This window comes from Diceros bicornis, chromosome 16 (genome assembly GCF_020826845.1).
Source record: "Diceros bicornis minor isolate mBicDic1 chromosome 16, mDicBic1.mat.cur, whole genome shotgun sequence".
NCBI classification, from domain to species: Eukaryota; Metazoa; Chordata; class Mammalia; order Perissodactyla; family Rhinocerotidae; genus Diceros; species Diceros bicornis.
In genome coordinates this window covers 62804959-62820094 of record NC_080755.1, presented here as the reverse complement: position 1 = coordinate 62820094, position 15136 = coordinate 62804959, and positions in this window count along the sequence as shown.

The window sequence follows — 15136 nt, the reverse complement described above, 5'->3', positions numbered from 1 at the left end:
CTCTCTCTATCATCTATCTATCTGGCTATCATCTATCTGGCTATCTAATCTATCATCTATCTAATCCATCTATCTATCTATCTATCTATCTATCTATCTATCTATCTATCTACCTACCTACCTACCTACCTATCTACCTACCTACCTATCTCTATGTTAAATTTTAAGATCTCCGGTGTTCTTAGTAAGAACATACCATATCTCACACACACATACTAAAGACTGATTTCTTGGTCTTTAACATATATAAAGTGTGGGTTTATTTAAATTTTGGGAAACCTTTGCAATATATAAATATACATACACCTGTAATCTTGTTTACTGCATCAGTTGGCAATTCTCAAGAACACTATGAGAGAACAAAAAGTGGGCAGAGGTCGCTACTTCTGATCTTCATACAACCCCCTCCTAACCCAGCCTTTCCATGCCAATCCCTCACACCTGAAGGTCTGAGCAAAGGATATGGTGAATATAAATGAAACCTCAAATATAAAAACTGGATTTAGGAAGTGTCTATAGTCTGAGTTTTAATATATGAATTTAGCAGGACAAGAAGAGAACAACATGATTGCAAACATTTCCATCACTTGCTGTGATGTATTTCCTTCTTACATTAGAGTACCACACATCAGACTACACTAGTAGTCACTTATTCTTTGGTTTGAAGAGAACTACTCTACGTAGCTTTAGAACTGATGCAAAACAGTGAGTAATCTCTGCTGTGAGAAAGTCTCCAGTGATGCATGGCTGGGTCCTTGGTTCTCATAGTCAGACCTCTGCTGTCATTTCCAGATTTCACTGAGAAGAGCTACAAAGCCTCATTAAGGCAGTTATTGCCCTCAGGTCACCCTGGGACTGATCGTTGTTATGCACCAATTTGCGGAGTCCTTTTAGTTGATGGATAAATCAAGTGGGCTGTTGTGAGTGCCACCCCACGACTCACTTCCTGCTGCTCTCTTGTTAAGATACACTTCAAGGGCATTAGCATCAACTTTGGGCTTTCAAAAAGAGGACTGAAAATAGGACTATGCTACTTTGCAGTAGAAAGGTGGAAATTTAGATGAAAATATTAGAAAACATCTAACCTAATATGTACTATTAGCTTTCTGAAGCTCCCAAAGGCTCCCAGTGTGTCCTGCTGCAAGTGCAGCTAAGCTGATAGCAGAATTGGGGTGTTTGGCCACCCTAGGTAAAGTTGCTTGCCACACCTGTTTCTGGGTATGGCTGAGAGGTTCAGTCCAGCTCTTGAATGAAGGGGGATGCTTACGAGTGGAGGCAGACAAGATATTTGGGCTTCTTGTTCCCCTTGGAACACTGATAAACCACAGTGCCTGGCATGCAATAAATACCCAGTAAAAATGTAATTTATTTAATGAACAAATGGATGAAAATCTGTTATTAGTTTGCCACCACAGCCAGTGTGGTTTAGTGGGCAACACGTTAGTGGCAGTTATTTCTCAACGTACTGAGACCTGTTTTACCACAATTGGCAAGTTCTTTAACATTCTAGTATTTTATGTAGGTCATGGAGATAATTGCTATTTAATATTTGAAAAGCAAATAGATGGATAGTGAAGAGCAGTCCCGAGGCTTTGCACTTGTAGCTTTATTATCCCATGTCCCCATTTTATTCTGCCACTTGTCCTTTTGGTTCTGACCATTTCTCTCCGTGTTAATCAGAAAGTCCTGAAGAACCTGGAGAGAATAAATACAATGATGTCGCCAATGGGCAGGCGTTTTGGAGACGATGAAAACATTTTATAAATGAAGGTTGTCGTCTTAAATTTTAATCACATATTTTATTAGTAGCGATGGGAAATGGAGAATCACCATCATTTGGTTTTGGTGAGGAAGAGAGGGGGACCTCTGCTGGGTTGGGCGAGGTCAGAAAGCTGGGAATGAGGAGGGCCTGGTAAGGGAAAGATTCCGACTAAAGGTACGATTGTGGACCTTTAGACCCCAAAGGAAACTGTCTTTACCCTCCATCTTTGTGCTTTGGCTAAGCTGTTGTGTGTATTGAAATAAGGTCACTTTAAAAATATGCATTTCTTAGAGAAACTGTACTCCATAAACTGTAAAATTGGGAGCATGAAGCTGAAAGCGTAAGCACTTCGGAGTTCAACAAAGCCAGAGTCAAACTGTAACCTTGTCGGTTGCTGGGATGTGATGTGGGTCACGTCTTCTCCTTCTCTGATCCCCTGTTCTTCATCTGCCAGGTGGAGACGACACCTGCCTCAGAGGAGTCAATCATTACTCCAGCGATCATGGGGGGTGCCTGCTCTCCATTCGGTCCTTTTCTCTTCCAGAGGGAACTTAGCAAATCTGAGTGGATGTGAGGCCAAAAAGTGCTGTAAAGGAGAGGACTAAGACTTCTTATGCCCTGTCAGCCACCTGGTGTTGGGCTAGGGTTCCGCGTTCGGAGGAGTTGTGTGTGTGGGTTTCTGGGACAGAACAGTGGACGAGTTCCCTTGTAAGCTTGTACTCTGCCTTTTCCATTAGATTAGAAGGGCAGCTGACGGCGCTGTGTTTTTATTGTATGACTTCCAGGTGCTGTCTTTACTGTGTGACATGGAGGTGACAAACCTGTCTGCTTGTGCCCGTAGGGGTGCAGGAGGAAAGGGGGGCTCCTGTCGCCCCCCTGGGCTCGAGGGATGTGGAGGTGACACTGCACTGATGTGACTGAATCACACAACTGCCTGGTGTAGCTGAGCTCTGTAATTAGCACCCTGAGCATGATAGAAGGCATAATTTCATGAGACTACATTTCCTAATATGTATTTTATGACTGCTATTCATATGGGGGTGTTTAGAATGGTCTGCCTTGTCATTATTGGTTTCTTGTTTCTTCTTAGGAGACGAGATAGGAAAGTGAAAATATGGAGATATGGAGACATCTACTGTGCTAATGAAGGAAAAGAGAAAAATGATAAGTAGTAAGGACAGCTCTGTGGGTGTGTGTGTAATAGAAAAGGCATGGACACCTTTGGAGAAGAGAAAGAAATATATAAATTTTTGAGAGAAAAGACAGCATGATAAAATTGAAAGGTTGTCTAATCTTCTCACCAAATATTTTCTCCTTGTTTTTAGAAAAGTTTTTTTTAGTAACGTTTTTTAGATAACCGTTGATTTTGATGTAGTGATCTAAATAGAACAGAATAAAGAAAAAATTGTGATAGAGATCAGATAATTTTAAAAACGGAAGAGCATTTGCTGCTTTTGGGAGAAATCACCACTGGTCTCTCAAGTTTGGTTTCCCTCGTTTGTAAGTGACCTTCGGCATGGAGGCAGGCTAGCGCAACGGCGACAGCATTGATTTTGGCATCTCATCGACGTGGTTTCGGTTCTGCGCTCTGCCACCCGCTAATTGAGTAACCTTGTATTTGTGATTTAATTCTCCGAGGCTCACTTTTGTCATTTGAAAAATGTCATCTGGATGATGACAGTAGATTCCTCACAGGATTGCTGTATTACATGATATGGGAAACACCTGGCCCATAATAAATGTCTGACTGATACAGTTATCATTCCTCTGTGTTTATACTGAGCTGCGTATTATAATGAATTATGTCTGTGTATTATTACTTGGCAGCATCCTGCAGTGACATGGGCAGAAATGCAAAAGGTGAGTAGAATTGGGAAATTCAGGTAACAGAGGCTTGACATTTATATATTGCAATAATTGGCATTCTTTCTTTTTGCTTCTGTTTCTTTTCTCATCCTGTTGAATCATGATCTTGGAAAACTGAAAAGTAACCTTAGCCTAAAACCTGAAACTGCTAGTGTGATACACATAAAATACATACTTTTCTCGTATTTTTGCATTCCTTCTGATTTAAAATAAGTTGTCATTTAAAGATTTGTTTGCTTCTCTTTTTTCAGCTTGTTTATTTGGTCACTTCAGCAAACTCTTACTGAGTGCCTCCTGAGTGGCATGTGCTCTGCTGGCTGCCAGAGGGCTGGGAAAAGAGGAGGAGAAATATACAGATGAGGGAGGTGCACCGATGGACAGGGGATGTGGTCATGAAAGCAGATGATCTCAGTGTGGCGTGAGAAGAACTCCAAAGGGGGAGACCACGGTGGACGGGGAGACTGCCCACTGCTGGTGGGGTGGGGAGCTTCACAGGGGCTGTGTCCTGTGAGCAGGAAAAGGAGAGAAAAATTATAAAAGAAAAATTGCAGCGGATGCTTGTTACAAATGGCAAGGAAGACGTTTTTCAAGACTATTGCAACTGGGCAGAGAGACTGGAGAGTTTTAAGTGGTGCGAAGGACATGGCACGAGGTTGGTCAAGGTGTTAGGCTATCTGCATTTGCTAATTGGTGCTGACCCAATTAGGCGCCTGCCCTCCCACAGACTGGGAGACAAGAGATGATCTCCTGATGGTCACCTTTCAAAGTGCCAGCTCCCAGGTCTTGGAGAAAGACTTTCCTGGGCTGTAAAACTGGCAAATGCTGGGAGAAGATTTGCATCTCTAGGACAAGTTTTCTAAAGGAAATGCTGTAAGAAAAGGGAGGTCAGAGGCCTAGAGTCAGGAAAAAACCTGTCAACATTCCATCCAGCTGAGGGGACTGTGGGTCCCAGTGGGGAGGGGGGGCAGGACGGCCATGAGAGGAACAGTAAGAGCAAAGGCCGGAGGAAGGCCGCCTTCTGTGAACGTTAAGCCAAGGGTCCTGAAAGGAACCAGCTGTGTCACATCCTCCTCCACCACTTCCTCAGTGCCGGACCTGGGCCAAGTTACTTAAGTGCTAAGACTCCACTTTCTAGCGTGTAAAATGAAGTGTTTGGAGTAATGCGTGTAAATGCTTAGTGGAGTGCCTGGCACATAGTGAGTGATAATATGAGGGATTGTTATCATTATTGTGTGTAGATAAAGGCAAATGGTTTGATCTTCTTAGTGGCAGGAGTTGGAGCTGAATATCTGCCCTGGCCCGGGTTGGGGAGGACCTGTGTGTGTCCTTCTGAGGAATTCAGCTTCAGGGGAACCATGCGAGAGATTTAAGTGGGGTAGTGACACGGCGACATTTAGATACTTAGAACAGTCTGGCATCCCTGAAGAGGGTACGTTACATACACAAAGCAGTAAGTTTTTAACTTTTTTGCTTTCATTTTTGAGACTGAAATATTTTTGAAGTATTAAGAAATATATTCATGTATTGTATCATATCAGTTAGTGAAAAGGAGAGCCCACATACACAGATAATCAAATGAATAAATTCTGAGGAAACATTTGACACACTTCTACACTGCACTAGTATTTTTTTTATCTTGTATTTTATGATTCTTTGATATCCTGGGGGCCTTGCTGGCTGGGGAGAGATTGCCCCCCCAGGGACTGCTCATTCCTAGAGACTGCAAACAACCTGCCTGACAGCACCCCTTTCATATTCAAACCAACCAATCCAGAGCCCACACCCCAACCACCTCTGTATCTAACCCTCACACAGGAGCCAGTGTTTCCCCTGCCCCAAAGCCCCCCAGGGCCAGGTACTGGACAACTAGAGACTACCCCTATAGCCCAGAACCCACCAAAATTACTCAAACTATTCAATCCTAAACTTGTTCAAACTTGCCTGCCCTGTGAGCCCGTTCCTCCTGTGGAAATGACAACAGCCCATGCTTTCTCCTTCTCTCCTTCTGCCTCCTGACCAACCCTGGTGCTTCCCCATGTGGCCCTGTGTGGCATGGGTGCCCCCTCCTCTTGGGAACTGTGAGTCATAAAACATCTTTCAGTGGCATTGAACTCTCTGTGTCATCACTCAGTCCCTCTGTAAATTCAGTCCTGGATACAATCAAAACACATACCTCATCCTTTGTTCACTTTCCTGCATGGTTCTTTCCTTTCTTCCACACAGGGGAAGGTCACTGGGTACTCACCCTGCCTGTTTGCCTCAGAAGCTCTTCCCATTCCTGGATTGGCTCACATTCACCAGGCATGTGACCCTGTGTCTTAGTCTGTTCAGGGCTATAACCAAATACGACAGGCTGGGTGACTTACAGACAGCAAAAACTTATTCCTCATATTTCTGGAGGCTGGAAGTCTGAGATCAGGGTATCAGTGTGGTTGGGTGAGGGCCCTCTTCTGGGTCACAGACTTCTCATATCCTCACATGGTGGAAGGGGCGAGGGAGATCTCTGGAGTCTTTTATAAGGGCACCAATCCCATTCATGGGGGCTCCAACCTCACGACCTAATCTCCTCCCAAAGGCCTCACCTCCTAATATCATCACAAGGGAGGTTAGATTTCAACATATGAATTTTGGAGGGGCACAAACATTCAGAACATAGCCCACAAGGGCACACACTCAAGGAGGCCCTTGTCGCCCCCTGCTCATGTCAGACCCCTGGCCAGCGTGGAGGCCTGACATCTGTCCACACAACCGCACGATCCTCCTGTGAGCTGCAGAAGCTCCACTGTTTCCACACGTCCTTCCTCAGCCTGGAGGCCTTCAGCCCCTGTCTCTCCCGCAGACTCTGTTTCGTGAATAGTTGGTGATTTTGGCAGCTGCCTTCGAGAATGGAAGTCATAGGCCTGACAGGGCTGCTTCGATCTACTTTCCCTTCATTTACAGCAGTTACCGAGCTTCCCTCCTTGATTTTATGTATGTTTAACATTAGAATTTATTTTATGCCTTGATTGTTGGATGTGTGGGGGATCAGAATTTGCCACCCCAAAATGTGTCTTTGGCAGAAGGGTTATTTTAGGCTGGTTACTTTTAAAAACTGCAGACATAGGAAAAGCTCTGAAAACCAAGTAAAAATAGAAGTTATACTTTGTAAGAGACATTTATATTTGTAAGAGAACTCTCCATTTGTAAAGGTATCTCCCTCTCTGTACCAGGAAGAAGGAGGCATGGCCTCATCTCTAGAAACTCTTATCAATGTGGAAGGGAGGACTTAAATCTGCATAATAACCTTACTCTTGTTTACTATCCTTTTCTGGTAATCTCCCATAACTGACTCCCCCCACCTGCAGCATTCTCCTTTGTCTTTAGCTGAAGATAGTATTTGAGGTAACAGCCTCTGCCATTTTGGCGAGTTACTCAGTTTTCCTGGGTCTCTTCCATGTATACATGTTATAAAGCTTTGTTTGATTTTCTCCTATTATTCTGTCTCATATCAATTTAATTCGTAGCCCAGCTAGAAGGACCTAGAGGGTAGAGGATTTGTCTTCTTCCCCTACAGATGGAAGCCAAGCAATTTGGGTTACATGTGAGGCCCAGAAAAATTAGAGGAGAGAGGAGACTCTGCTCATCTCACTCCTCTTCTCAGCCCTCTGAAAATGGCACTCAATTAGGTGTTTTTCTTTGGGAAGTTATGATAATATTACAATAACTCTTTAGAGTCCTTAAAAACTCTGTGCAGGGAGTGACAAAGGTCCTTCTTTGGTCACTGAGGGCTGGAGGTCCTCCACAGAAAAAGGGAAAGGCTGAGGAAATGTCTCTCCAGGAGAGGCGAGGGGGAGTGAAGCTATCCCACCCTGGAGTGGCTAGTGAAGAAATGTTGTGGGCAGGGAGGACACATCCCAAGGGAGCCAGGGTCTTGACGTCATTACACGGTGAATCATGTCCCTCAAAAGATGTTGAAGTCCAAACGCCCATACCTGTGAATGTGACCCAATTTGGAGAGAGGGTTTTTACGGAGGGAATCAAGTTAAGATGAGGCATTAGAGTGGGCCCTAATCCAACACAAGTGGTTCTTATAAAAAGGGGAAATCTAGACACAGAGAAAGATAAGTACAGAGGGAAGACGGCATGAAGACAAGGAGACGACTTCTTGGAAAGTCGTCTAAGCATCCTAAGCTTGCGTCGTAAGCCAGCCTCGGAAAGAGGCCTGGCACAGATCGTCCCTCACAGCCTCAGAAGGAGCCAACCCTGCCAGCATCTGGATCTGGGGCTTCAGAACTGGGAGGCAGTAAATTTCTGGGAGAGCCCCCCAGTCTGTGGTGCTTTGTTATGGCGGCCCCAGCACAGTGAGACACCTTGTCTCTCTTCAAACTCGAACATTTCTGAATATATTTTTCCTCCTTAAGTTGAAAAACCAACTTAAGCAAAGGGGGAGTTGACTAGAAAGATAGTGAATGGTTTATGGAATCAAACGCAGAGCAAAATGGGGCCTTGGCAGGGGCAGGGAGGAGCTGACTGCAGGCCCTGGGCCTTAAGTACGTCAGGGTTCTGTCTTAGCCTCTTCCCCACCCCCATTTCTCTCTGTTTGTTTTGTTTTCTTAGCTTTCCTGTGTGTTGGGGGCTATAACTGCTGGCTACTTTGGAATCGCAACCTTATGCCTCCTCAGCAAAACAGAAAGCAATATTCTCTCTTCTCTTTTCAGGTGGTATTCCTGGGAGGGCCCTTCGCTGGCCATCACAGAGATGGGGGGTAGGCATGGAGCCTTGATGGGCAGCTCTCGCTTGAATGAGGTGGTCTGAGGAAGAGGAGCAGACCCCAAAGCAGGGTAGTCTGACAGACGAGGGCTGGACAGTGAAGTGCACAGATTGCCCCCATAGCTGGCCTGTAGCCCCCAGGTAACTCGGGAGGAATCCTGTGCTGTGTGACTGAGGAGCATGGCCTCTTCTCCATTATTGCTGACCCCTGGGGAAAGTGGTGTGTGTCACAGACTTGAGTTGATTGTTGCTGTAACCCTGTGTTCTGAGTTTCTGCCCTGGGCCATCTCATGGCCCGCTCCGGCTCTGTGTCGTCTTGGGCTGGTTCAGGCCAGCGTGCGCACAGCTCCTGCCCTGACCAGTTCCAGCCTGTGGTGTGCCACCAGTTTCACTGAAGGCGTGAGGGTAAAGTGAGGGCCTCGTGGCCCTGAAAAGAAAACCTTAAAGCTAGTGAGGTGCTGCCCTTGAGTCTGGCCTTCACTTGTCTTGGCCCTTCTCTGGGAGGCTGCTGCTGAGCAAATCTTCCCTAGACTTGCTTTCCCCGTGTGCTGTGAAGGCTCTGCTCCTTCTCCCCAAGAGCGGTCGCTTCCACTCTCTTCTCCCTGCCTGGAGCCTTTAGCCTCCAGAGAGAAAAATCAGGTCCCCCTCAATACCAATCTAGGATTACCTTCCTTTTTCTCGCCTCAGGATGACCGAGAGTAGAAATACTCGTTTTCTTCATGGTGTAGACTGGCTCCCCATGACACAAACAGGGCACTCACAATACAATACGCATCTCAAAGTCTGCGCTCTGCGATGTCAAACACAGAGGAAGCCCACAAGCTGAAGTAATCCAGTTACTTCATGGGTCCTTAATTGAAAAAATCAGTTAAGTGGGGGAATCATAAGGAAATGTTGCATGATACCCTAAAGACTTTATTCTAATTCAAAGTGTAAGTGTGGACTTTCATTTGCCAGTCTTTTGATGCAGGATCAGTCTCTTTGAGTATGGGTTGCAATTCTGTGTCATCTTTCTTGTGTAAACCATAAGCATATTTCATTATCTATGATTTTTAGTTTTTTTTTTTTGTGAGGAGATCAGCCTTGTGCTAACATCTGTCAATCCTCCTCTTTTTTTGCTGAGGAAGACTGGCCCTGGGCTAACATCCGTGCCCATCTTCCTCCACTTTATACGGAACGCCGCCACAGCATGGCTTGCCAAGCGGTGCGTCGGTGCACGCCCGGGATCCCAACCGGCGAACCCCGGGCTGCTGCAGCTGAGCGCACGCACTTAACCGCTTGTGCCACTAGGCCCGCCCCTGATTTTTAGTTTTGATTTCTTTAAAGTGGATTGAAAACTTAAAGACACTTGCAAAGGAATCTGAGTTCAGAATCCCTCAAAAAATAATAGTTTTTATTGTTAGTTGCAGAGACTTAGATTAACCCAGTTCCTCAGGTCATAACAGATTTGTCTGGTCCATGCAAGGGCCTTTTCCCTGTTGTATTCTGTGATGTAATTATGTCCACGTTGTGTCATGTGTATTATGGAGTTTATCCTTCATCACCTCTTGTCACTCCCATGCTCTCCCCTTAGACACTCATTCTTGGTGATTACCCTTCAATATACATATATCCCTGTCAACTAGATGGTGATTTTAATTTACCTAAATGGTGGTGATGTATAATTCTCACTCTTCTTACTTTTTTTTTCCTTTCCACTTTGGTTTTTTTTTTTTCCTTTGGTCATCTGTTCATACTGCTGAACATGTACCTAGTTTGTTGCTTTTAACTAGAGTGTCATGTATTTTCCCACATGTTTCTTATTCATTTCGCTTGTTATAGACAGCACGTCAGTGATCTCATGCTACATAATAGAACACTCCAAAAGTTTATGCCTTAGAACAACTATTTTACTTGCTCATGACTCTGTGAGACAACAGTTCAAGAACCGAGTAGTTCTTCTCCTGGTCTTGCCTGGGGTCCCTCCTGTGGCTTTGGTTGTCTGGTTGCTCAACTGGGGCCGGGTGGGCTACCAGTTGAACTGGCTCACTACCATGCTAGCTGTCCACTGGGCTACACATCCCAGCATCTAGCAGGACATTCAAACCCTGATGCTACTGTTAGAGCCTTGGGTGTCCTCTTGCCAGGAAGTATTATCATGATAATTGTGTAGCATAATCACCAGAGTCAAAAACTTAGAATCTTCTATAAAAGAGAACTTCAAAATTACTTATTTTTTTTGTTGGAAATGGCTCATCATTATACCCAGCACATAATTTTCTGAATTGTCACCAAAATGGTCACTCTTGATAAAAAGAAATTATTCTCACTTTCAGAACTTCTGTGGTGACTGCTTATTACCAAACTCCATAAGGAGTGATGAATGTATCAATATAAGACTTATTATAAATGTAGCATCAGCTGTTAGAGTAGAAAAATATGAAAAAGTTTGGGCTGCTTTGTTTTTACTTGCTGGGCCATTTGTTATTCACCAAACTCATCCATTCAGCCAGCATTTATTGAATACTGTTTTGTACTGGACTATAGGAAAAACATAGTTGAATAAAACAATTTGTTCTTCCAAGGAAAAAATACTCCAGACGGAAGATGTGACTTGTTCCTGAAAAATGATAGCACAAGTCAGAGCCAGATAAATACCATGAGGGAGTTTTGGACCAAGTGCTGCAAGACTTGATGGAGCAAACATTTCCTTCTAGGAAGAAAGAAGGAACTAATATTTATTAAGCAGATAGCATGTACCAAAGACCCATTATCCAAGTAATCTGGGTCTTAAAAGATGGACTCGGAGGCTGGCCTGGTGGCCTAATAGTTAAGTTTGCATACTCTGCTTCAGTGGCCTGGGGTTTGTGGGTTCGGGTCCCGGGTGCAGACCTATACACCGCTCACCAAGCCATGCTGTGGTGGCATCCCATGTACAAAATGGAGGAAGATTGGCACAGATGTTAGCTCAGGGCCAATCTTCCTCACCAAAAAAAAAAAAAATGGACTCTATGCTAATGGGTGAGTATGAAGGTCAGAGGAAGTAGGGACTTCTCAAGGGTAGTGGAATGAGTGACCGCATGGGGTTGAGGTGGGGGATGTTAAAAGCTCATGAAACAGAAAACAGGCAGGGATATCCAAAGATTAACAAAATGGAAAGCTTCAGACAGGTTTAGAGCACACTGCAGAGGGCCTTGGATGCCAACAAGCCATTTGGCCTTTACTTTGTAGGAAAAGGGAAACCGGCACAGCTTTTTAAAAAAAGCAAGAAAATAATGTGATCAAAATTCTGTTTTAGGAAAATTAATTTTAATGAATTCAGAGTTTGCTTAAAGCTCCTTCCTGAGGTGGGAGAAACTGAAAATGAGCTAAGAAGATGTTGGAAAAACAAAAAGAGGCGAGATCTCCTAGTGGGGAAGATGGTGCAATTTAACGTAGCCCCCGCTCCCAGGAAGACCCTGCATTGTTTTCTTCCTGGTTCTTGTTGTTAGTGGTGATCATCTTGTTTGTTTAAAGTTCATCCTGCCACCCTCACTAGAATAGAAGCTCAGGGACCTTTGTACTCTGTTTGTCCTCGTGCCAAGAACAGTGCTGCACACACAAGAGGCGATCGTTAGTTATATTTTAAATGAATCAAGATTAACGGAAAACAGAGGTTAGAAATGCTCAAGTCCTAGTTTGATTTGATTTTCTCCCGTAAGAATGGGTTTTGGGACTAATAGGGAGAAATATCTAATTTCTGTATAGAGTTGTGTCTTTTTCAAAGGACTTACACATATTTTATTTATACTTCCCAACAGCCACAAAAGCCAATCTGAAAGTCAGGCATTCGTTCATTCGACGTGTATTGAGCACTTAGTCTGTGCTCGATGTTGTGCTGTTGTGTTGTGCTTACAAAGATCCCTTTGAGACAATTCTTGCAGTTGAAAGTCTCACAGTCTGATGGAGAAAACCAATATACACAGAGAATTGTAATACACTATGTCTGTATTAGTCAGCGTTCTCTAGAGAAACAGAACCCATAGGATGTGCCTCTATGTAGAAAGAGGTTTATTATAGGGAATTGACTCATGTGATTGTGGAGGCTAAGATGTCCCAAGATCTGCAATCCACAAGCTGGAGACCTGGGAAGAGCCGATGTTTCAGTTTGAGTCTGAAGGCAGGAAAAAAACTGATGTCCCCGTTTGAAGGCAATCAGGCTGGAGGAGTTCTCTCTTACTCCAGGGAGAGTCATTCTTTTTATTCTTTTCAGACCTTTGACTGGTTGGATGAGGCCCACCCACATGAGGAGGGCAGTTTTTCTATACAGTGTACTGATTCAATTGTTCATCTCCTCCAAAGACACCCTGACACACACACCCAGAATCGTAGTTGACCAAATGTCTTTGCATCCCTTGGCTCAGTCCAGTTGACACATAAAATTAGCCATCACGTGTCCATTATTATTGTAGAGATATAAATCAAGTTCCATTCAAACTAATTCCATCCTGGGCAGTTAGAGAAGGCTTTGTAAAGGAGCCAACAATAGAAATAGTTGATAGATATTACTATCAGCTCTAATTTTAAAAGGCGGAAATAGACATTCAGGGAGATTAAGTAATTTCCCATCACACACAGACAGGAAGCAATAAAGCCAGGAGTTGAGCCCATGTCTTCTGGTTCCAATTTTGTACTTTTGCATCATCCAGAATAAACAATTCCAAGAAAGAATTATATTTTGAGATAGTGAAAGAACATCCAATTAAAAAAATGATTTGTGACTCAGGCCTTAGTTCAGTTACACCCTAAGCTGCCCGAGGGACTTGTGAGGGTCATTTTGGAGACCTGGTGGGAGGGGCTTCCTTCAGCTGCCGCGTGCCACCAGTGCTATCTCCTGGTGGTGGTGGGATGGGCAGTGATGGTCCTTGGCTTTGGTACTTGGGGTTTCACAGTTGTCCTAGTTCTGAGGTAAATGAGGATCTATGGGAATGATATAACAGAGTGTCATAGCTCGTAGTTGTGGAACATGGGCCTTGGGGTGTTGGAAAGTGGGCCTGTGCATCGTCTCCCCAAGAAGCTCATTTCTCGTGTGCATCTGGTTTATACGATTTCTGTAGACTGGTTTCCCTATGGGCTTTTTAGCTCTTGCCCTCTCATAACTTTGGAAAGCAAGTGGCTTTTGGATGTGAGATGTGTCTCCACCTCCCTGTGAGCTTACGTAGTTAGTAACCAGTACAATCTGGTCCAGCTAGATTTTTTTTTTTTTTTTTTACTCTAATTCAAACTCTTAAGTTAAGAAAAAAATCTCATTAGTCCACTTCGGGTCAAGTGCACATTCTGGCATAGTACTGGGTGTCTCCTAGAGCCACCCCCTAACATAGAATGGAAGTGGTGTTCTAAGGAAGGGATGGGGTAAGCTGGAGTCTCAGATGTGTTTTCTACAAACGTTCTACTTCTGACTTCCGTCTGGGACTCCAGTTTGCTTATCTCATCACTGACTGATTGTATCAAGGCATTCATCATGCACTCCCCTGAGAACACAGCAATTTTGTCTTCTCCCCAGCCACTCGCAGGGTCCTCGAGAAACGACAATGGCTTATGGGATGTTAAATGCATCATGCTTAAATATTGCTGAATTATAGAAGGAAAAAGTACATAACCTCCACTCCCCCTACATCTGCAGTCAAATCACTGTCAAGGCTGTTCTTGCTGTGGGTTTTCAACTGCCATCTGAAAGGAGCGTTAGTCATCTTAATAACGTGAATTAATCATAAGCCCGGCCTGGTGGACAATATTGCAATCAAAACAATGGAGACTGAAATGTTCCAGCCAGAATGAGAACACATGAACATAGCTTAACTCAGAAATGTTGCAGCTGCATTCAACAAACTTCCAATCACAAGAGACAAGCCGTATCTATAGTGTTTTGGCTGTTCAAAGTGCTTCTGTTACTAAAGGGGCGTCAGCAGTGTAATTTCAGGCTCAAACAAGGAAGAGAATTACAGTAATTATGGACATTTTGTGACCAGAACACTTCCAACCAAAAGATATAGTTGAGGTTGTATCTTTTTGAACCAATTGGATTCTGTCTTATATATCAATTTCTGAAGAATGTAATTGTTATTAATAAGACATTAACAGGATATCATTTCCTTCGACGATAACTTGATCTCTCCATAAAAGTGACTTATTAGAACAATTAGAAACTGCATTAGAGTCCACAGTCTAGAGATGATTCAGTGCTTTCTCCCATTTCTGACATATTTGATGCTTTTGAAAATGTGCCTACTCCTTTTTTTCCCAATATGGGAGTCAAAAACTGCCCCTTTGTTCATTTTGAAGATTTTACCACTTGCTTTTTGGAGTGACTGCTCAACTTTAGAATTCTGTGTTCTCTTTATTATTAACCCAATCGTGGAGCTTATCGGAAAAGAACAGAAACCATCATGGATTGTGCGCGAGGCGCTGTGCAGATGCTTTCAAATCGTGCTATCTCAGGTTATCTTCACAGCATCCCTGGAAAGTAGGCATTGCTGTTCCCGCTTTTACAAATGAGCCGACTGAAGGTCACAGGGCTGATAACGACAGAAGTCGTGTGACACTCAGATTATCCAACAGCAAAGGCCAGCTTCTGTCTTCTGGAACATTCCTCTCCCTCTACCCCCTACAGTTATGATTGATCACTAGGCAGTTGAAGTCTCACTTAGGTTAATATTTACTCTGGAGCCTGCACCACACAGCACAGTGAGCTGCAGATGTGGCAGGAGGAATGGGCATCTGCTCTATCCCCAATCCCAAACC